Genomic DNA, 24,214 nt, shown 5'->3' on the forward strand with positions numbered 1-24,214 from the left:
ATCATCTCTCTGTATCCCATACTTCCTGCAACCCAAAACTACATGTTCTACTGACTCCTCTTCCTGACATTCCTCACACAATCCTCTCTGGTGTTTCCCTATCATTTTCAATGTTTTGTTTAATGCACAATGCCCCAGCCTTAACCTAGTCCACACAATTTCCTCTCTTCTGTTTCCATTACCTACCCTAGTAACTGCAACACTCTTTTGTATTTGATATAAATGCCTCCCTTTCCCCTCCCTGTCCCAGCTTTCTTGCCACATTCGGTTGATTTTTTCCCAGATTACACACTTAACCTCTGCTTTACTGATACTAATGTGCATTTCCACATTTTCTTTCTTTAACGCCCTCTTTGCCAACTCATCCACCCTCTCATTCCCCTTCACCCCTACATGTGCTGGAACCCATAGAAATTTTACCTGACCTCCCTGATTTGCAATTCTTGTAACTAACTGAAGGACTTCATAAAGTACATCTTGCCGACTGTTTGTGTGAAAAGACCTTAAACTTGCTAGAACTGAGGATGAATCTGAACATATCAATGCTTTGGCTTGTCTGGCTTTCTGCACCCATTGCAACGCAACCAACACTGCCAGCATCTCCACTGTAAACACCCCTAACTTATTAGATGTTCTTCTGCTGATTCCAATTTCTTTTGCTGGTATTACCACCCCAAACCCTGTCACTCCTGTTTCAGGTTCCTTCGCACCATCCGTATAAATGTGAGTATAATCACTATACTTTTCCATCACATGACAGTTAAATGCATTTACCAAATCTGTTTTATATCTTTCTTTCCTTTTTACCTCTAACAAATGCCAGTCTATGTCAGGCCATACAAGCTTCCATGGAGCTACAACCGGATAAACTACTGAAGGACTTATCCTCAGATCAAATACTCCACATTCTTTCGCGATATCATTCCCTACCCGACTAAGGGTATCCCTCTGAAACCTCCCATTTTCCCAGCACTCCTGCAGCACTCCTTTAGTAGGGTGAGAATCATTGTGCCCCTGCAAGTTAGCCCAGTAGTTTGCCATCAGTTGCATCCTTCTTAGTTCCAAAGGCATTATTCCCATTTCTACCTGTAGGGCTGACACTGGTGACGTTTTAAAAGCCCCACTGCACACTCTCAAGGCCTGAGCCTGAATCACATCCAGTTTCTTTATAAGAGACCTAGCTGCTGATCCATATACTATATTTCCATAACCCAATACAGATCTTACTAAAGCCACATACATTCTCTTCAAAGCAGAACAACTTGCTCCCCATTCCCTACCAGTCAAACATCTCATCACATTTATTACTTTTTTACATTTCTCCTCAACTTTCCTGATATGGTCTGCCCATGTTAATCGTGAATCAAATATAACTCCCAGAAATTTAAATGATGCAACCCTTTCTAATTCAACCCCATACATCCTTAACTTCTTCCCTACCTCAACCCTTTTCCTGGTAAAAAATACAGTTTGAGTTTTGTCTACTGAAAATCTACATCCCCATTCATAACCCCACTCTACCACTTCATCAATTGCTTTTCTTGTAGTTTCCTGATTATATGGTCCCGTGTTCCTGCCTCTTTTCCACAAGGCCCCATCATCCGCAAACAGTGACCTACCTATATCCACTGGTACCTTTGTGAAGACATCATTGATCATAATGATGAAAAGGAACGGGCTAATCACACTACCTTGAAGTGTGCCATTTTCCACTATGTACTGTTTTGATAATTCTGATCCAATCCAAACTTGAATTTTTCTACCAAACAAAAAATCTTTAATCCAATTAAAAACTCTCCCACCAACCCCCATCTTGTGCAGTTTAATTAATAATCCTTCCTTCCACATCATATCATAGGCTTTTTCAATGTCAAAGAACACTGCCACGACTGACTCTCTATTTGCCTGGGCCTTCGTTATTTCAGTCTCTAACATAATCACTGAGTCCATGGAATTCCTTCCCTTTCTAAAACCACTCTGATAACTTGCCAGCATTCCCCTTTTCTCAAGCTCATATGATAACCTTTCTGTTATCACTCTTTCCATTATCTTACATATACTTGATGTTAATGCAATTGGTCTGTAGCTAGTGGGTTTTGACAGATCCTTGCCAGGCTTCCTTATTGGAATTACTACTGCTTCTTTCCATGCACTTGGTAATCTTCCTTCCTCCCACACTCTGTTATAAAAATGCAGCAACTTCAAGAGCGCTCCTTCTCCTAGATTTTTTAGCATCACAGAGCATATCAGATCTTTCCCTGGGGAGGTTGGTCTCGATCTCTTTATTGCTCTCACCATTTCTGCTAATGTAAATGGATCATCAATTATATCATCTGTTCCTTCCCTCCTGCTTAACACACCTGGGTGTTGGCTCATTATTCTTTCCCTTCTTCTTCTCCCTTCTTCAGACAAATTTTCTGAACTGTGTATCAGTACAAATGACTTGGCCATGACCTCAGCCTTATCCCTACTGGAGACTGCAGTTTCCTCCTCAGATATCATTACTGGATATTCCCATTCCCTTCTATCTCCTCCTATCCTCTTAATCATTCCCCATATCTCTCCCACAGGTGTTGTTCTTCCTACCTTGTCGCAAAAACTCCTCCAACTTGCCCTTTTAGCTTGACGTATAGTTCTTCTCACCACTGCCTGTGCTTTCTTATATTGAACCAAATGCTGCATATTATGGGTTCTTTTAACTAGCCTGAATGCTCTATTTCTGTTTTTTACAGCCTGACAACATTCCTCTGTCCACCATGGTACCAGTTTTCTATTCATCCTATTTTTACTCCTAGGTATAGATCCTTCTGCTGCCATGATAATTGCTGAAGTCACCTGACTGTTTAATTCATCTACATTTCCAGAAATATCAATCTTTGTCAACCCTTCTTCACTCAACTTCTGGAACTTACCCCAATCAGCTTTTTCAAACACCCACTTTGGGGTTCCGCCACCTGGTCTTACTTCAACTCTTTCACCCACTGAACACAAAACTGGGTAGTGATCACTGCCTACTGTTGAAGTAGTCCAAACTCCCCAGTTACTAATGCCAGCCAAGGTATTAGACACTAACGTAATATCTAACACTGACTCAGTTCCTGTTGTTATATCTATCCTTGTGTCTCTACCATCATTCATACACACCAAATTCCTTTCTTCCATCAAATCTTCAATTACCTTTCCATTTGGATCTGTAATCTGATCCCCCCATATTGTGCTATGAGCATTGAAATCTGCACACCACACTACTTTATGTCTGTTTTGTCCTCGTATCTTTAATAGGCTGTCCAAATCCAACCTTTTACATGGATTGTAGTAGTTAATTATAACCACTCCCTCCCCTCTCTCCCACACTTCCACCACTATGTATTCCTGATCATCTCCTTTTTCCAGTACCCTTTATGGTATACCTTGCTTGACTAACATAGCACAACCCCCTCCTCCCCCTAGATTTCTATCTTTCCTTATCATTGTATACCCATATACCACAAAGTCTAAAGTTGGTTTCAACCAAGTTTCCTGAATACACACTACATCCGGTTTTACAAACATTTCTTTAATAAAGTGCTTGAATTCCTGGCTATTGGCCAGTAAGCTCCTTGCATTCCATTGTAAAAGAATCACCATAATTAGTATTAACCAACACATGACACTTCCTGGCTTGATTGACTACTGAGGTTCTCCCTCACTTCCTCCCATGTCAGTCCTACTAACCCTAAATGGTTTACTGCTGCTTTTACCACCAGCTGAATTTTGTCACTTTTTGACTTTACCTCAGCCGTACTATTAATCACTCCTGCAATGAATGTTACTAGAGCCTTTTTGTCTACATAAATCCTGTCATTTGTTCTTTGTTGCATCTCTCGTATCCCTATTGCTCCCTGTTCATTAGGAGCATTATTCTGTTCTCTTGACATTCTTACAGCTTCTGCATAAGTGATCTTTCTTTTCACTCTTATTTCTTGAATTTTAGTCTCCCGTCTGACAACCTCACACCCACTATATGCAACATTATAAGCTCCTCCACAATTGTAGCATTTTGGTTGAACTCCTGTTCCGCACTTTCCATATTCATGATCACCCCCACATCTAGCACATCTCCTCTGCCTTTTACAGTTTTTAGCCACGTGTCCAAACCTTTGACAATTATAGCACCTCAGTGGCTTTGGCACATACATCCTTACTGGGTAACTCATGAAACCCAAGAACACCTTCCTCGGCACACTTTCTTCTTCAAATTCAATCAATACTGATTCACTTTCCTTTTTCACTCCCTCCTTTGTTGTTTTCAGTCTTTGAACATTCATTACTTTCCCTCCTTTGATATTCCTCTTTATCTCCTCCATATTTATACTCATTGGTATCCCCGTGATCACTCCTTTACAACCACTGTTTTGTGCTCCCACCCTCCCAGTGTATTCCACCTTGCATTTTCCTATCTCTTTTAGCTTGAGTGCTTTCTCAAGTTGTTCCTCATTCGCACATCTTACCAATAAGTTGCCATCATTAAGGACTTTTGCAAATACTATTTCCCCTACCTTATTTGTCAGAGTTGTTGTTAGCACAAATGGGTTAATTTTCTTCATATGTCCCTGAGCCTTCTCATTAAACCTAATTATGACAACACCTCCTCTCTGAGCTTGTTCATCTTCCTCACTTTCAGAGCTTTCTCCACTATCATTTCTTATTCTTTTATTCCCTTTGTCTTGGTTTTTATTCATCTGACCCTCACTACCTCCTCATTCCCTTTATTTCTCCCTTCACAATAATCCATCTCTCCCCAGCTGCCTACCTCTGGTCCCAAGTCTCTATCCCTCTCCTTCTCCACTTTCTTTCCCTCAACCCCACCTCTTATCTTGTCCGCCATTACCGGACCCACACAACCCCCTCCCAGCAATTTCTGTTCCTTCCCCACTCTCTTCCCTCAACAGGTTCCAAAACACACTCACGCATCAAGCAAAACACAGCCAGCTTCCAGTCGAGCCAACTCAGCCACTCCCGCTCCCCAATCTTCCCTGGCCATACCACACTCAGAAGCGTTAATGATCAGCCCTTTGGCCTTATAATCGGACATTGACATTCATAATTTGCATTAGGTGGTCGGTATAATGGCCAGACTGAGTAAAATAAGCAGTACTTTCTGCTCCTCTACCCCTCCCTGTGAGATCAGAATCAGTTTTAATATCATTGGCATATGTCATGAAATTTGTTAACGTTGCAGCAAAATAACAATGCAATACATAATAATAGAGAAAAACTGTGAATTACAGTAAGTATGTATATAATAGAACATAGAACACGGAATAGTACAGCACAGTACAGGCCCTTCGGCCCACAATGTTGTGCCGACCCTCAAACCCTGCCTCCCATATAAGCCCCCACCTTAGATTCCTCCATACACCTGTCTAGTAGTCTCTTAAACTTCACGAGTGTATCTGCCTCCACCACTGACTCAGGCAGTGCATTCCACGCACCAACCACTCTGAGTAAAAAACCTTCCTCTAATATCCCCCTTGAACTTCCCACCCCTTACCTTAAAGCCATGTCCTCTTGTATTGAGCAGTGGTGCCCTGGGGAAGAGGCACTGGCTATCCACTCTATCTATTCCTCTTATTATCTTGTACACCTCTATCATGTCTCCTCTCATCCTCCTTCTCTCCAAAGAGTAAAGCCCTAGCTCCCTTAATCTCTGATCATAATGCATACTTTCTAAACCAGGCAGCATCCTGGTAAATCTCCTCTGTACCCTTTAATGCTTCCACATCTCTCCTATAGTGAGGTGACCAGAACTGGACACAATACTCCAAGTGTGGCCTAACCAGAGTTTTATAGAGCTGCATCATTACATCGCGTCTCTTAAACTCTATCCCTCGACTTATGAAAGCTAACACCCCATAAGCTTTCTTAACTACCCTATCCACCTGTGAGGCAACTTTCAGGGATCTGTGGACATGTACCCCGAGATCCCTCTGCTCCTCCACACTACCAAGTATCCTGCCATTTACTTTGTACTCTGCGTTGGAGTTTGTCCTTCCAAAGTGTACCACCTCACACTTCTCTGGGTTGAACTCTATCTGCCACTTCTCAGCCCACTTCTGCATCCTATCAATGTCTCTCTACAATCTTTGACAATCCTCTACACTATCTACAACAGCACCAACCTTTGTGTCGTCTGCAAACTTGCCAACCCACCCTTCTACTCCCACATCCAGGTCGTTAATAAAAATCACGAAAAGTAGAGGTCCCAGAACAGATCCTTGTGGGACACCACTAGTCACAATTCTCCAATCTGAATGTACTCCCTCCACCACGACCTTCTGCCTTCTACAGGCAAGCCAATTCTGAATCCACCTGGCCAAACTTCCCTGGATCCCATGCCTTCTAACTTTCTGAATAAGCCTACCGTGTGGAACCTTGTCAAATGCCTTACTAAAATCCATATAGATCACATCTACTACACTACCCTCATCTATATGCCTGGTCACCTCCTCAAAGAACTCTGTCAGGCTTGTTAGACACGATATGCCCTTCACAAAGCCATGCTGACTGTCCCTGATCAGACCATGATTCTCTAAATGCCTATAGATCCTATCTCTAAGAATCTTTTCCAACAGCTTTCCCACCACAGATGTAAGGCTCACTGGTCTATAATTACCCGGACTATCCCTACCACCTTTTTTGAACAAGGGAACAACATTCACCTCCCTCCAATCCTCCGGTACCATTCCCGTGGACAACGAGGACATAAAGATCCTAGCCAGAGGCTCAGCAATCTCTTCTCTCGCCTCGTGGAGCAGCCTGGGGAATATTCCGTCAGGCCCCGGGGACTTATCTGTCCTAATGTATTTTAACGACTCCAACACCTCCTCTCCCTTAATATCAGCATGCTCCAGAACATCAACCTCACTCATATTGTCCTCACCATCATCAAGTTCCCTCTCATTGGTGAATACCGAAGAGAAGTATTCATTGAGGATCTCGCTCACTTCCACAGCCTCCCGGCATCTCTTCCCACCTTTATCTCTAATCAATCCAATCTTCACTCCTGTCATCCTTTTGTTCACATAATTGAAGAATGCCTTGGGGTTTTCCTTTACCCTACTCGCCAAGGCCTTCTCATGCCCCCTTCCTGCTCTTCTCAGCCCCTTCTTAAGCTCCTTTCTTGCTTCCCTATATTCCTCAATAGACCCAGCTGATCCTTGCTTCCTAAACCTCATGTATGCTGCCTTCTTCCTCCTGACTAGATTTTCCACCTCACTTGTCACCCATGGTTCCTTCACCCTACCATTCTTTATCTTCCTCACCGGGACAAATTTATCCCTTACATCCCGCAAGAGATCTCTAAACATCGACCACATGTCCATAGTACATTTCCCTGCAAAAACATCATCCCAATTCACACCCGCAAGTTCTAGCCTTATAGCCTCATAATTTGCCTTTCCCCAATTAAAAATTTTCCTGTCCTCTTTGATTCTATCCTTTTCCATGATAATTATAAAGGCCAGGGAGCGGTGGTCACTGTCCCCCAGATGCTCACCCACTGAGAGATCTGTGACCTGACCCGGTTCATTACCTAGTACTAGATCTAGTATGGCATTCCCCCTGGTCGGCCTGTCCACATACTGTGACAGGAATCCATCCTGGACACACTTAACAAATTCTGCCCCATCTATACCCTTGGAACTAATCAGGTGCCAATCAATATTAGGGAAGTTAAAGTCACCCATGATAACAACCCTGTTATTTTTGTACCTTTCCAAAATCTGCCTCCCAATCTGCTCCTCTGTATCTCTGCTGCTACCAGGGGGCCTATAGAATACCCCCAGTAGAGTAACTGCTCCCTTCCTGTTCCTGACTTCCACCCATATTGACTCAAAAGAGGATCCTGCTACATTACTCACCCTTTCTGTAGCTGTAATAGTATCCCTGACCAGTAATGCCACCCCCCTCCCCTTTTTCCGCCCTCTCTATCCCTTTTAAAGCACTGAAATCCAGGAATATTGAGAATCCATTCCTGCCCTGGTGCCAGCCAAGTCTCTGTAATGGCCACTACATCATAATTCCATATATGTATCCAAGCTCTCAGTTCATCACCTTTGTTTCTGATGCTTCTTGCATTGAGGTACACACATTTCGGCCCTTCTACCTTACTGTCTTTACACCATTTATTCTGCTTCTCTTTCCTCAAAGCCTCTCTGTATGTTAGATCTGGCGTTACTCCATGCACTTCTTTCACTGCTCTATCGCTCTGGGTCCCATCCCCCTCGCAAATTAAACCCTCCCGAACCATGCTAGCAAACCTACCTGTAAGGATATTGCTCCCCCTCGAGTTCAGGTGCAACCCATCCAATCTGTATAGGTCCCACCTTCCCCAGAAGAGATCCCAATGATCTAAAAATCTAAAACCCTGCTCTCTGCACCAACTCCTCAGCCAATAAATTGTTAAATTAAATAAGTAGTACAAAAATAGAAATAAAAAAGTAGTGATGAGAGTTCATGGGTTCAGTGTCCATTCAGAAATCGGTTGACAGATGGGAAGAAACTATTCCTGAATCATTGAGTGAATACCTTCATTCTTCTGTACCTCCTTCCTGATTGTAGCAAGGAGAATAAGGCATGACCTGGATGAGAGGGATGCTTATTGATGGATGATGCATCACTTCTTGAAGACATACTGGATACTAGGGAAGCTAGTGCTCATGGTGGAACTGACTAAGTTTACAACTCTCTGCAGCTTACAAGGGGTGATTGATAAGTTTGTGGCCTAAGGTAGAAGGAGTCAGTTTCAGAAAACCTAGCACGGGCTGGCTGGTGGCACAACAACATCGGCGCCAGACCCGGGAGCGGAGGTTCCCGGGTTCGAAACTAGTCGGGTCCACCCCCCGAGTACGCTTTCCATCCGCAACTCGACCTCGTAAAACAAAGGGAAAATATTGCGAAAATGTCTGTGAGGAGCGGCGTACCACACAGTATCTCCCTTGCTCTGCACCTTGTAAAAGGCCATAAAAAAGACATCATCACGGACACGCAGACGCACACGTAGGCAGACGCACACGCACAGACTCGCACACACCAAAAAAAAAAGAAAAACTAGCACATTTATTTTTCAACATAATCCCCTCTTACATTTACACACTTAGTCCAGCGGTCGTGGAGCATATGGATCCCTTCTTTATAGCACACGTACAGACGCACACGTACGCAGTATGAAATAGGTGGGTTGCTGGGCATCGTGGCTTGTTGGAGCAGAAGTTCCTGCTCCTCTAAATAAAATAAAAATAAAATATTTGAATCATTTTTGTGTATTTTGACAAATCTAACTTAGGATATATGTAAAAACAGAATTCAATGTGTTATCCAAGAATGGCCTGCATTCCATTTAATTTCAATTTGTTCTTTGAATTTAAAGAATTCCTTATTTTGTACTAATATTCAAATATGTGTTTTGTATTGTCATTTAAAATTGTGTGTATTCTAAATTTCACAAATGTGAGCCTGTTGAAGATTAGCAGATTTGTATGCATACCTTATAAAAATTTAACACTGTTCAGGATGATGTCAATTTAGCTTACTGCTATTATTTTCCATTGATGTACTTCTGATAATGAACTGCTGAATGTGCTTTAGTTGTTTTAGCTCTAAAAGCCGCTTTTAAACAAGCACCTTTTATGTTTAACAGTTTCAATATTGTGGATTACTATTCCGTTATGAAGGCTGGCCTTTATGCATCTCTGAAAAAATTGTAATACAGCCCTCTGCACTTGACTGGCAAACTTTAAAACCTGGTGATTTCTACCTTCAAGTTGTTCCACATTTGGAAAAGACACCACGTATTATATTAAAATGCCTTGCAGCCAATGGTTACAATGTGGAGGATATATTAATTCCAGAGTCTCTTATACTTGTACCTTCACTATGGAATGGTTGGACAATATTAACAAGAGACGGATAGGAACAACTTTACAAAATTGCCTATTATCTACTGACAACACTATTTTTCGAGTACCTTGGAAAAAGGTGGTAACTCCTGAATTTATTGACAAACCAAAAATGATAGGAAGCACGTCATCAGTAAACTGGACTGTGGATCAAGAAGTTGTTGGCAGCAATTCAAACAATATACAGATCAGCAATTACAGTGGACAAGTAGAAAACCCGTCTGAAACAAAACCAAACATATTTACGAAAGAAAACCAACTGAAGGTCCAGCAAATTAATCTTACAAGGGGTTTACATCATCTTGTAAGTAATGTTGCAGATTCTTTACTTAATTCAGCAGCAGCCAGTTTAAGAGAACTTGAAACAGAATATGTAGAAATTTATCAAATTTCAGTAAGTGATAGTGATTTGTCATCAGAAGCAAGCAGTTCAAGTTCAGACTTGCAACATGCATTGAGAACTAATGAAACATCAGAAGTGATTCCTTTCGAACCTTTGAATATCAACACTTGCAACAAGAAATCAATTTGTTTAAATTATATGGAAACATCTTCAACTGTAGCTTGGCCCAATTTAGAAAGAATACATAATCCATTTAAATTTCTTGCTGGTGACACAGAGGCATTCAATCAGCAATCACTTACAGATACTATTAACAGTATAAATACAGAATTTGCAAAATTAGAGCTGTGGAGACTGATCTTCACAAAAGCAAAATGCAACAGGATTTTAATTTTTGCTGTGAAAATATGCATATTTTATTTAGTCAGACCACAGATAGCATAGAGGAAATTGTAAACAGCCAGCCTTTAGAATCAGTGGTCTGTAACCAGACACAGACATCTGCTCAAGATTCACAAGACGGACAATTTCATGGTTCTTCTGGTAATTCATTATCTACACCATGTAATAAAAATATAATTGATATGAAATCACATAAGGAAATGCAAGAGTTGTCTGAAGCAGATACAATAGAAAATGCTCACTGTAAGTACATAGAAATTGGAAAACAGGATTTTCATTTAAATCAGTTGACTGACTGTAATGTAGCTAACACTGGTGAACTTGTAAATATTGTTGTGAATTCACCATCAGAGTACAAGCAGTCGTCAGCTAAAAACTCAGAACAGAAAATTGCAATGGCCCAACAATCGGCGTATTCTGAGCATATACAGTTTAATGGGCAGAATATTATCCAAAAAGTACCCTTTATCAAAAATACAAATCAACCAAACTTTGTTCATGCATGCGCTGATATGCATTTAGATGGCTGCAGAATCTCTTCGTCCCAGTTCTTAAATTTTGAAGGGTCAATTTTATGTGAAGACTTTGCACTTGTTGAAATATAGATTCTTCTTCAAAACTCAGCCATAACCATAATGTGATGAAAATTGATCACTTGATTAAAGATGTTGAATCTATAATTTTGCAACTGGATAATAGCAGAGATGATACATTATTAAATGAAGGAATAAGCTCTATATTTGGTGACAATTTGCAGCCACGTTTGTCAGAGCACACTGAGTGTACAGAAACACATGGGTTCAAATGTATGACACACTTAGAACGAGATCATGTGTTTCTGACAGGAAAATGCACATTTGCATGAATGTTCTGTTATAAAATTACAAACTAATCAGCAATTTCAAGTTGATGCATTGCATCAGGGGTCTGAACATGGGGAACATGGAAATGTAAATAACTGACAGAGCGAATTCTGCAAACAAAAACTCAGTGACAGTGAAGATTTGAACCTGACTGACACCTGTAATGTAATGTTACTTGAAGAAGAGCAACGAGCACAAGAGAATAGATACCTGTCAGTACAGACCTTGGAAAATGAGACCACTGTGCAGAATATCTTGGGATTCGATGCTGTAAAGGAAGGTCAAAGTAAGCGATATTCTACTGTTGAAGAGTATTGGTCAAACGTGGAAACCATTGGATCTAGCATTATTCACTCAACTATAATGGATATAGAAGAGCAGGAATTGACTTCTGCAAATGAAGAGAGAAATGAAAAAATACCATTTGCTGAGAAAAATGATAGACAAGATTCGATAAAGCTGTGCTCAATCATCACAGGACTCTTCAGAGGATCTTAAGGAGCAAGGAGACTGTCTAATTGGGAATAAATTGGAAGGTAGGATATCTAACATTATATCATAAAGGTTAACTTCCATTGTTTTTCCCAGGACAGGTGATGATTATAAAATGAATAGATAAAGCTCAAAAACAAAAGCTGGTCATAATGCTGAGTTCCCAAGTTGTAGTTTTGGTTAAATGGGTGATGAGTTAGAAACTTGAATCAGCTGGAAAGTTTTAAAAGAAATAGAATATTGTAATTTCTGTTCCTTATTTACACGCCATTAAATCTCTACCCTGGACCTGTCTGCCTGACAGATTGAGGTGACCCATGAATCACTTCCTAGAAATTGAATAAGTATGAAGGACGATTTATGAGGAGAAACTGCAGAAATTGTCTTTGTGTAGCCAGGCATGCTATTCCTTTTTTCCCAAGTGCCACAAAGATAATTTTTTAAAAAACTCACCTTGGGGCACTTAAGATAAAGTATCACAATTTGTTTTTGATTGACTTCACTAGCTTCCTTGCACAGTCCCACGTTAATTTTTCAGCCAGGCTATAAAGAGTTATCAGAACTGGCCTGCATATTCAAAGGGGTTCTGTCGATATTGGGTCAACAGATTAACAATTGTAGCAATTCATAAAGATGAGAAAGTCTGCAGATGCTGGAAATACAAAGCAACACACATAAAAACCTGGAGGAACTCAGCAGGTCAGGCACTATCAATAGCAATGAATAAACAGTCGAAATTTTGGGGCTGAGGCCTTTGTTCAGAAACTTAGGTGTTTTGTATTGCCAGATTAGAAGCATTAATGATCAGCCCTTTGGCCTTATAATCGGACATTGACATTCATAATTTGTATAAGGTGGTCGGTATAATGGCCAGACTGAGTAAAATAAGCAGTGCTTTCTGCTCCTCTACCCCTCCCTGTGAATTCAGAATCAGAATCAGTTTTAATATCATTGGCATATGTCATGAAATTTGTTAACGTTGCAGCAACAGTACAATGCAATACATAATAATAGAGAAAAACTGTGAATTACAGTAAGTATGTATATAATAAATTGTTAAATTAAATAAGTAGTACAAAAATAGAAATAAAAAAAGTAGTGACAAGAGTTCATAGGTTCAGTGTCCATTCAGAAATCGGTTGACAGATGGGAAGAAACTATTGCTGAATCATTGAGTGTATGCCTTCATTCTTCTGTACCTCCTTCCTGATTGTAGCAAGGAGAATAAGGCATGACCTGGATGAGAGAGATGCTTATTGATGGATGAGGCATCACTTCTTGAAGACATACTGGATACTAGGGAAGCTAGTGCTCATGGTGGAACTGACTAAGTTTACAACTCTCTGCAGCTTACAAGGGGTGATTGATAAGTTTGTGGCCTAAGGTAGAAGGAGTCAGTTTCAGAAAAGCTAGCACGGGCTGGCTGGTGGCACAACAACATCGGCGCCGGACCCGGGAGCGGAGGTTCCCGGGTTCGAAACTACTCGGGTCCACCCCCCGAGTACGCTTTCCATCCGCAACTCGACCTCGTAAAACAAAGGGAAAATAGTGCAAAACTGTCTGTGAGGAGCGGCGTACCACACAGTATCTCCCTTGCTCTGCACCTTGTAAAAGGCCATAAAAAAGACATCATCACGGACACGCAGACGCACATGGAGGCAGACGCACACGCACAGACTCGCACACACCAAAAAAAAAAGAAAAACTAGCACATTTATTTTTCAACATAATCCCCTCTTACATTTACACACTTAGTCCAGCGGTCGTGGAGCATATGGATCCCTTCTTTATAGCACACGTACAGACGCACACGTACGCAGTATTAAATAGGTGGGTTGCTGGGCATCGTGGCTTGTTGGAGCAGAAGTTCCTGCTCCTCTAAATAAAATAAAAATAAAATATTTGAATCATTTTTGTGTATTTTGACAAATCTAACTTAGGATATATGTAAAAACAGAATTCAATGTGTTATCCAAGAATGGCCTGCATTCCATTTAATTTCAATTTGTTCTTTGAATTTAAAGAATTCCTTATTTTGTACTAATATTCAAATATGTGTTTTGTATTGTCATTTAAAATTGTGTGTATTCTAAATTTCACAAATGTGAGCCTGTTGAAGATTAGCAGATTTGTATGCATACCTTATAAAAATTTAACACTGTTCAGGATGATGTCAATTTAGCTTACTGCTATTATTTTCCATTGATGTACTTCTGATAATGAACTGCTGAATGTGCTTTAGTTGTTTTAGCTCTAAAAGCCGCTTTTAAACAAGCACCTTTTATGTTTAACAGTTTCAATATTGTGGATTACTATTCCGTTATGAAGGCTGGCCTTTATGCATCTCTGAAAAAATTGTAATACAGCCCTCTGCACTTGACTGGCAAACTTTAAAACCTGGTGATTTCTACCTTCAAGTTGTTCCACATTTGGAAAAGACACCACGTATTATATTAAAATGCCTTGCAGCCAATGGTTACAATGTGGAGGATATATTAATTCCAGAGTCTCTTATACTTGTACCTTCACTATGGAATGGTTGGACAATATTAACAAGAGACGGATAGGAACAACTTTACAAAATTGCCTATTATCTACTGACAACACTATTTTTCGAGTACCTTGGAAAAAGGTGGTAACTCCTGAATTTATTGACAAACCAAAAATGATAGGAAGCACGTCATCAGTAAACTGGACTGTGGATCAAGAAGTTGTTGGCAGCAATTCAAACAATATACAGATCAGCAATTACAGTGGACAAGTAGAAAACCCGTCTGAAACAAAACCAAACATATTTACGAAAGAAAACCAACTGAAGGTCCAGCAAATTAATCTTACAAGGGGTTTACATCATCTTGTAAGTAATGTTGCAGATTCTTTACTTAATTCAGCAGCAGCCAGTTTAAGAGAACTTGAAACAGAATATGTAGAAATTTATCAAATTTCAGTAAGTGATAGTGATTTGTCATCAGAAGCAAGCAGTTCAAGTTCAGACTTGCAACATGCATTGAGAACTAATGAAACATCAGAAGTGATTCCTTTCGAACCTTTGAATATCAACACTTGCAACAAGAAATCAATTTGTTTAAATTATATGGAAACATCTTCAACTGTAGCTTGGCCCAATTTAGAAAGAATACATAATCCATTTAAATTTCTTGCTGGTGACACAGAGGCATTCAATCAGCAATCACTTACAGATACTATTAACAGTATAAATACAGAATTTGCAAAATTAGAGCTGTGGAGACTGATCTTCACAAAAGCAAAATGCAACAGGATTTTAATTTTTGCTGTGAAAATATGCATATTTTATTTAGTCAGACCACAGATAGCATAGAGGAAATTGTAAACAGCCAGCCTTTAGAATCAGTGGTCTGTAACCAGACACAGACATCTGCTCAAGATTCACAAGACGGACAATTTCATGGTTCTTCTGGTAATTCATTATCTACACCATGTAATAAAAATATAATTGATATGAAATCACATAAGGAAATGCAAGAGTTGTCTGAAGCAGATACAATAGAAAATGCTCACTGTAAGTACATAGAAATTGGAAAACAGGATTTTCATTTAAATCAGTTGACTGACTGTAATGTAGCTAACACTGGTGAACTTGTAAATATTGTTGTGAATTCACCATCAGAGTACAAGCAGTCGTCAGCTAAAAACTCAGAACAGAAAATTGCAATGGCCCAACAATCGGCGTATTCTGAGCATATACAGTTTAATGGGCAGAATATTATCCAAAAAGTACCCTTTATCAAAAATACAAATCAACCAAACTTTGTTCATGCATGCGCTGATATGCATTTAGATGGCTGCAGAATCTCTTCGTCCCAGTTCTTAAATTTTGAAGGGTCAATTTTATGTGAAGACTTTGCACTTGTTGAAATATAGATTCTTCTTCAAAACTCAGCCATAACCATAATGTGATGAAAATTGATCACTTGATTAAAGATGTTGAATCTATAATTTTGCAACTGGATAATAGCAGAGATGATACATTATTAAATGAAGGAATAAGCTCTATATTTGGTGACAATTTGCAGCCACGTTTGTCAGAGCACACTGAGTGTACAGAAACACATGGGTTCAAATGTATGACACACTTAGAACGAGATCATGTGTTTCTGACAGGAAAATGCACATTTGCATGAATGTTCTGTTATAAAATTACAAACTAATCAGCAATTTCAAGTTGATGCATTGCATCAGGGGTCTGAACATGGGGAACATGGAAATGTAAATAACTGACAGAGCGAATTCTGCAAACAAAAACTCAGTGACAGTGAAGATTTGAACCTGACTGACACCTGTAATGTAATGTTACTTGAAGAAGAGCAACGAGCACAAGAGAATAGATACCTGTCAGTACAGACCTTGGAAAATGAGACCACTGTGCAGAATATCTTGGGATTCGATGCTGTAAAGGAAGGTCAAAGTAAGCGATATTCTACTGTTGAAGAGTATTGGTCAAACGTGGAAACCATTGGATCTAGCATTATTCACTCAACTATAATGGATATAGAAGAGCAGGAATTGACTTCTGCAAATGAAGAGAGAAATGAAAAAATACCATTTGCTGAGAAAAATGATAGACAAGATTCGATAAAGCTGTGCTCAATCATCACAGGACTCTTCAGAGGATCTTAAGGAGCAAGGAGACTGTCTAATTGGGAATAAATTGGAAGGTAGGATATCTAACATTATATCATAAAGGTTAACTTCCATTGTTTTTCCCAGGACAGGTGATGATTATAAAATGAATAGATAAAGCTCAAAAACAAAAGCTGGTCATAATGCTGAGTTCCCAAGTTGTAGTTTTGGTTAAATGGGTGATGAGTTAGAAACTTGAATCAGCTGGAAAGTTTTAAAAGAAATAGAATATTGTAATTTCTGTTCCTTATTTACACGCCATTAAATCTCTACCCTGGACCTGTCTGCCTGACAGATTGAGGTGACCCATGAATCACTTCCTAGAAATTGAATAAGTATGAAGGACGATTTATGAGGAGAAACTGCAGAAATTGTCTTTGTGTAGCCAGGCATGCTATTCCTTTTTTCCCAAGTGCCACAAAGATAATTTTTTAAAAAACTCACCTTGGGGCACTTAAGATAAAGTATCACAATTTGTTTTTGATTGACTTCACTAGCTTCCTTGCACAGTCCCACGTTAATTTTTCAGCCAGGCTATAAAGAGTTATCAGAACTGGCCTGCATATTCAAAGGGGTTCTGTCGATATTGGGTCAACAGATTAACAATTGTAGCAATTCATAAAGATGAGAAAGTCTGCAGATGCTGGAAATACAAAGCAACACACATAAAAACCTGGAGGAACTCAGCAGGTCAGGCACTATCAATAGCAATGAATAAACAGTCGAAATTTTGGGGCTGAGGCCTTTGTTCAGAAACTTAGGTGTTTTGTATTGCCAGATTAGAAGCATTAATGATCAGCCCTTTGGCCTTATAATCGGACATTGACATTCATAATTTGTATAAGGTGGTCGGTATAATGGCCAGACTGAGTAAAATAAGCAGTGCTTTCTGCTCCTCTACCCCTCCCTGTGAATTCAGAATCAGAATCAGTTTTAATATCATTGGCATATGTCATGAAATTTGTTAACGTTGCAGCAACAGTACAATGCAATACATAATAATAGAGAAAAACTGTGAATTACAGTAAGTATGTATATAATAAATTGTTAAATTAAATAAGTAGTACAAAAATAGAAATAAAAAAAGTAGTGACAAGAGTTCATAGGTTCAGTGTCCATTCAGAAATCGGTTGACAGATGGGAAGAAACTATTGCTGAATCATTGAGTGTATGCCTTCATTCTTCTGTACCTCCTTCCTGATTGTAGCAAGGAGAATAAGGCATGACCTGGATGAGAGGGATGCTTATTGATGGATGAGGCATCACTTCTTGAAGACATACTGGATACTAGGGAAGCTAGTGCTCATGGTGGAACTGACTAAGTTTACAACTCTCTGCAGCTTACAAGGGGTGATTGATAAGTTTGTGGCCTAAGGTAGAAGGAGTCAGTTTCAGAAAAGCTAGCACGGGCTGGCTGGTGGCACAACAACATCGGCGCCGGACCCGGGAGCGGAGGTTCCCGGGTTCGAAACTACTCGGGTCCACCCCCCGAGTACGCTTTCCATCCGCAACTCGACCTCGTAAAACAAAGGGAAAATAGTGCAAAACTGTCTGTGAGGAGCGGCGTACCACACAGTATCTCCCTTGCTCTGCACCTTGTAAAAGGCCATAAAAAAGACATCATCACGGACACGCAGACGCACATGGAGGCAGACGCACACGCACAGACTCGCACACACCAAAAAAAAAAGAAAAACTAGCACATTTATTTTTCAACATAATCCCCTCTTACATTTACACACTTAGTCCAGCGGTCGTGGAGCATATGGATCCCTTCTTTATAGCACACGTACAGACGCACACGTACGCAGTATTAAATAGGTGGGTTGCTGGGCATCGTGGCTTGTTGGAGCAGAAGTTCCTGCTCCTCTAAATAAAATAAAAATAAAATATTTGAATCATTTTTGTGTATTTTGACAAATCTAACTTAGGATATATGTAAAAACAGAATTCAATGTGTTATCCAAGAATGGCCTGCATTCCATTTAATTTCAATTTGTTCTTTGAATTTAAAGAATTCCTTATTTTGTACTAATATTCAAATATGTGTTTTGTATTGTCATTTAAAATTGTGTGTATTCTAAATTTCACAAATGTGAGCCTGTTGAAGATTAGCAGATTTGTATGCATACCTTATAAAAATTTAACACTGTTCAGGATGATGTCAATTTAGCTTACTGCTATTATTTTCCATTGATGTACTTCTGATAATGAACTGCTGAATGTGCTTTAGTTGTTTTAGCTCTAAAAGCCGCTTTTAAACAAGCACCTTTTATGTTTAACAGTTTCAATATTGTGGATTACTATTCCGTTATGAAGGCTGGCCTTTATGCATCTCTGAAAAAATTGTAATACAGCCCTCTGCACTTGACTGGCAAACTTTAAAACCTGGTGATTTCTACCTTCAAGTTGTTCCACATTTGGAAAAGACACCACGTATTATATTAAAATGCCTTGCAGCCAATGGTTACAATGTGGAGGATATATTAATTCCAGAGTCTCTTATACTTGTACCTTCACTATGGAATGGTTGGACAATATTAACAAGAGACGGATAGGAACAACTTTACAAAATTGCCTATTATCTACTGACAACACTATTTTTCGAGTACCTTGGAAAAAGGTGGTAACTCCTGAATTTATTGACAAACCAAAAATGATAGGAAGCACGTCATCAGTAAACTGGACTGTGGATCAAGAAGTTGTTGGCAGCAATTCAAACAATATACAGATCAGCAATTACAGTGGACAAGTAGAAAACCCGTCTGAAACAAAACCAAACATATTTACGAAAGAAAACCAACTGAAGGTCCAGCAAATTAATCTTACAAGGGGTTTACATCATCTTGTAAGTAATGTTGCAGATTCTTTACTTAATTCAGCAGCAGCCAGTTTAAGAGAACTTGAAACAGAATATGTAGAAATTTATCAAATTTCAGTAAGTGATAGTGATTTGTCATCAGAAGCAAGCAGTTCAAGTTCAGACTTGCAACATGCATTGAGAACTAATGAAACATCAGAAGTGATTCCTTTCGAACCTTTGAATATCAACACTTGCAACAAGAAATCAATTTGTTTAAATTATATGGAAACATCTTCAACTGTAGCTTGGCCCAATTTAGAAAGAATACATAATCCATTTAAATTTCTTGCTGGTGACACAGAGGCATTCAATCAGCAATCACTTACAGATACTATTAACAGTATAAATACAGAATTTGCAAAATTAGAGCTGTGGAGACTGATCTTCACAAAAGCAAAATGCAACAGGATTTTAATTTTTGCTGTGAAAATATGCATATTTTATTTAGTCAGACCACAGATAGCATAGAGGAAATTGTAAACAGCCAGCCTTTAGAATCAGTGGTCTGTAACCAGACACAGACATCTGCTCAAGATTCACAAGACGGACAATTTCATGGTTCTTCTGGTAATTCATTATCTACACCATGTAATAAAAATATAATTGATATGAAATCACATAAGGAAATGCAAGAGTTGTCTGAAGCAGATACAATAGAAAATGCTCACTGTAAGTACATAGAAATTGGAAAACAGGATTTTCATTTAAATCAGTTGACTGACTGTAATGTAGCTAACACTGGTGAACTTGTAAATATTGTTGTGAATTCACCATCAGAGTACAAGCAGTCGTCAGCTAAAAACTCAGAACAGAAAATTGCAATGGCCCAACAATCGGCGTATTCTGAGCATATACAGTTTAATGGGCAGAATATTATCCAAAAAGTACCCTTTATCAAAAATACAAATCAACCAAACTTTGTTCATGCATGCGCTGATATGCATTTAGATGGCTGCAGAATCTCTTCGTCCCAGTTCTTAAATTTTGAAGGGTCAATTTTATGTGAAGACTTTGCACTTGTTGAAATATAGATTCTTCTTCAAAACTCAGCCATAACCATAATGTGATGAAAATTGATCACTTGATTAAAGATGTTGAATCTATAATTTTGCAACTGGATAATAGCAGAGATGATACATTATTAAATGAAGGAATAAGCTCTATATTTGGTGACAATTTGCAGCCACGTTTGTCAGAGCACACTGAGTGTACAGAAACACATGGGTTCAAATGTATGACACACTTAGAACGAGATCATGTGTTTCTGACAGGAAAATGCACATTTGCATGAATGTTCTGTTATAAAATTACAAACTAATCAGCAATTTCAAGTTGATGCATTGCATCAGGGGTCTGAACATGGGGAACATGGAAATGTAAATAACTGACAGAGCGAATTCTGCAAACAAAAACTCAGTGACAGTGAAGATTTGAACCTGACTGACACCTGTAATGTAATGTTACTTGAAGAAGAGCAACGAGCACAAGAGAATAGATACCTGTCAGTACAGACCTTGGAAAATGAGACCACTGTGCAGAATATCTTGGGATTCGATGCTGTAAAGGAAGGTCAAAGTAAGCGATATTCTACTGTTGAAGAGTATTGGTCAAACGTGGAAACCATTGGATCTAGCATTATTCACTCAACTATAATGGATATAGAAGAGCAGGAATTGACTTCTGCAAATGAAGAGAGAAATGAAAAAATACCATTTGCTGAGAAAAATGATAGACAAGATTCGATAAAGCTGTGCTCAATCATCACAGGACTCTTCAGAGGATCTTAAGGAGCAAGGAGACTGTCTAATTGGGAATAAATTGGAAGGTAGGATATCTAACATTATATCATAAAGGTTAACTTCCATTGTTTTTCCCAGGACAGGTGATGATTATAAAATGAATAGATAAAGCTCAAAAACAAAAGCTGGTCATAATGCTGAGTTCCCAAGTTGTAGTTTTGGTTAAATGGGTGATGAGTTAGAAACTTGAATCAGCTGGAAAGTTTTAAAAGAAATAGAATATTGTAATTTCTGTTCCTTATTTACACGCCATTAAATCTCTACCCTGGACCTGTCTGCCTGACAGATTGAGGTGACCCATGAATCACTTCCTAGAAATTGAATAAGTATGAAGGACGATTTATGAGGAGAAACTGCAGAAATTGTCTTTGTGTAGCCAGGCATGCTATTCCTTTTTTCCCAAGTGCCACAAAGATAATTTTTTAAAAAACTCACCTTGGGGCACTTAAGATAAAGTATCACAATTTGTTTTTGATTGACTTCACTAGCTTCCTTGCACAGTCCCACGTTAATTTTTCAGCCAGGCTATAAAGAGTTATCAGAACTGGCCTGCATATTCAAAGGGGTTCTGTCGATATTGGGTCAACAGATTAACAATTGTAGCAATTCATAAAGATGAGAAAGTCTGCAGATGCTGGAAATACAAAGCAACACACATAAAAACCTGGAGGAACTCAGCAGGTCAGGCACTATCAATAGCAATGAATAAACAGTCGAAATTTTGGGGCTGAGGCCTTTGTTCAGAAACTTAGGTGTTTTGTATTGCCAGATTAGAAGCATTAATGATCAGCCCTTTGGCCTTATAATCGGACATTGACATTCATAATTTGTATAAGGTGGTCGGTATAATGGCCAGACTGAGTAAAATAAGCAGTGCTTTCTGCTCCTCTACCCCTCCCTGTGAATTCAGAATCAGAATCAGTTTTAATATCATTGGCATATGTCATGAAATTTGTTAACGTTGCAGCAACAGTACAATGCAATACATAATAATAGAGAAAAACTGTGAATTACAGTAAGTATGTATATAATAAATTGTTAAATTAAATAAGTAGTACAAAAATAGAAATAAAAAAAGTAGTGACAAGAGTTCATAGGTTCAGTGTCCATTCAGAAATCGGTTGACAGATGGGAAGAAACTATTGCTGAATCATTGAGTGTATGCCTTCATTCTTCTGTACCTCCTTCCTGATTGTAGCAAGGAGAATAAGGCATGACCTGGATGAGAGGGATGCTTATTGATGGATGATGCATCACTTCTTGAAGACATACTGGATACTAGGGAAGCTAGTGCTCATGGTGGAACTGACTAAGTTTACAACTCTCTGCAGCTTACAAGGGGTGATTGATAAGTTTGTGGCCTAAGGTAGAAGAAGTCAGTTTCAGAAAACCTAGCACGGGCTGGCTGGTGGCACAACGACATCGGCGCCGGACCCGGGAGCGGAGGTTCCCGGGTTCGAAACTAGTCGGGTCCACCCCCCGAGTACGCTTTCCATCCGCAACTCGACCTCGTAAAACAAAGGGAAAATAGTGCAAAAATGTCTGTGAGGAGCGGCGTACCACACAGTATCTCCCTTGCTCCGCAGCTTGTAAATGGCCATAAAAAAGACATCATCACGGACACGCAGACGCACACGTAGGCAGACGCACACGCACAGACTCGCACACACCAAAAAAAAAGAAAAACTAGCACATTTATTTTTCAACATAATCCCCTCTTACATTTACACACTTAGTCCAGCGGTCGTGGAGCATATGGATCCCTTCTTTATAGAAGCTGGCGTCTTGGACCTCCAGAGAGTGGTCCACAGCATGGGGTGATTGATAGGTTTGTGGCCTAAGGTAGAAGGAGATGAGTTTTTAACTTCAAACTTTCCGCATTTTCACTCAAAGAGTTGAACTGCAGGTGCATGTAACAAGAGCTGTATAACTCATCGCCTTCTACCTTAGGCCACAAACCTATCAATCACCCCTGCTGTGGAGAAATTTCTGGAGGTCCAAGGTTCAAGACGCCGACTTCTGCAAAGAAGGGCGTATGCTCCACGACCGCTGGACTAAGTGTGTAAATGTAGGAGGGGACTAGGTTGAAGAGTAAATTTGCTAGGTTTTCTGAAATCAACTCTTACCTTAGGCCATGAATGTATCAATCACCCCTCGTACTTCGATCCTGTGCAGCAGCGCTTCCCCACCCCCCCCCCCCATACCAGATGCTGATGCAGCCAGTTAGAATGTTTTTCACGGTACAGCTGTAGAAATTTGCGAGTGTCTTTGGTGGTATACCAAATCTTTTCAAACTCTTCATGTGATCCGTTGTTGAGCCCTCTTTGTAGTTGTGTCACTATGTGGGTTGAAGTTAGATCCTCAGAGATGCTGATAGCCAGGAATTTGAAATTGCTCACTCTTTCCACTTCTGATCCCTCGATGAAGACGTGTGTGTGTTCCTTCGTCTTACCCTTTTTGAAGTCCACAATCAGTTCTTTGGTCTTACTGACGTTGAATGCAAAATTGTGCTGCATCACCACTCCACCAGCTGATATATCTCACTCCTATACAGCCTCTCATCACCACCTGGCGTGCCAATTTATTTTGCACTTTAAGATTATTGACAGGCAATAAATCTGCCCTTTTATATTGTTGCCTTGTAATCCTTTAGACCATAAGACATAGGAGGAGAATTAGGCCATCTGGCCCATCGAGTCAATTATGGCTGATCCTTTTTTTCTATTTCCTCCTCAACCCCAGTTCCCAGCCTTCTCCCCGTAACCTTTGCTGCCATGTCCAATCAAGAAACTATCAGTCTCTGCTTTAAATACACCCAACAACCTGGCCTCCACAGCTGCATGTGGCAGCAA

This window comes from Mobula hypostoma, chromosome 6, assembly GCF_963921235.1.
Source record: "Mobula hypostoma chromosome 6, sMobHyp1.1, whole genome shotgun sequence".
Classification (NCBI taxonomy): Eukaryota; Metazoa; Chordata; class Chondrichthyes; order Myliobatiformes; family Myliobatidae; genus Mobula; species Mobula hypostoma.